The following is a 1279-nucleotide window of genomic DNA, read 5'->3' on the forward strand; positions in this document are numbered from 1 at the left end:
ATTTGAACTCAGGACTTTTGGAAGAGCAGTCAGTGCTCTTAACCACTGAGCCATCTCTCCAGCTCTGGACCCCTCTTTTAAAGTTTTTACTCTCACCTGTTAACTATTTCTCTAGACATTTAGACATTAGCATTAGTTCCTCCCAAGCATCTACCCTTTCAAGTCACGGAGACAGCTGAGACTGCATGAGCACAAAGATCTGAGTTTGGCCTTGAGTACCCATGTTACAAGTTGCATGCAGCAGTATATGTCTGTGAACTGAATGCAGGAGGGGTGTGGCACAGACAGCTGGATGCCTGGATCTCAATGGCCAGTAATCCTAGGTGAATTGATGAGCTCCCACTTTGCTGACAGATTTTGCAAAAATTAAAGTGTAGGGCAGTCAAGATGGCTCATAGCTAAAGCACTTGCTGTTGCAAGCCTGGCAATCTGAATTAGCTCCTAGGAACCGGTGGAGAGAACCAACCCCACAAACTTGTTCTCTGCTCTACACGAGCACCACGGCACGGCTGACAGAGCTCTTATGGTGCTATCTCCTCTGTTCAGTGCATGTTTCATCACTTACTCCTGTCAAAGACAGCTTAAAAGTAATCGTTTTGAGGAAGCCATCTTTGAGCTCAGTGAGGTCAAATGTGTCAGGACCACGTGTGCAAGGCATCTGCACCTTTCCTTCATAGCACTTACTATGTTTTATGTTTGTGTATTACTTTAATATTTATCTTTCTCATTAATGAGTACAGTTATTTGGGGCAAGAGTCTGCTTTATTTCTATATTCAGATTTTATAGGACACAGTGAGTTTAATTAGTGTTGCTTGCATAAGTATGGGTCATGACACTTGGAAAAGTTCCCAGTGGCTACACCACTGGATAAAATAACTACCTCTTCACTAGCAGAGTGAATTACCAAGAGTTCCTCAGGGTACATGTTTTATTTTCAGGTACTTTGTAAGCATAAAGCACAGGGCCCAGGCATATATGAAGCATTAAAAAAGCATTTATTAAGTGAACGTTACCTTTCAACTGGGTAAAACATTTTTTTCCTATGTTGACTCAAAGTTTTGATGTGGCTTAGTTTATTTTAGTGACTTATGTCACGGATGTGATGCTAGTCGGAACAATCTGGAGGTAACAAGCATGCAGTGTTAAGAGCACAGATAACAGGGTATAGTGGCATAATCCTAGTGCTCAAGAGTCTGCAGCACTAGAATTCTGAGTCCAAGGAGTCAGTCAGGGCTACATACACAGTAAGACATTATCTCAAAAAGAAAGGGGGGGGGG

General features: G+C 42.4%; 1 protein-coding gene across 4 annotated transcripts in view; it reads right to left on the reverse strand.

Annotated features, from left to right (window-relative positions):
* The window catches only part of Rnf121 (ring finger protein 121), a 49436-nt gene that overhangs the window by 8931 nt on the left and 39226 nt on the right, over positions 1–1279 (reverse strand). The window lies entirely within an intron of this gene.

Source organism: Mus pahari, chromosome 1 (assembly GCF_900095145.1).
Source record: "Mus pahari chromosome 1, PAHARI_EIJ_v1.1, whole genome shotgun sequence".
Classification (NCBI taxonomy): Eukaryota; Metazoa; Chordata; class Mammalia; order Rodentia; family Muridae; genus Mus; species Mus pahari.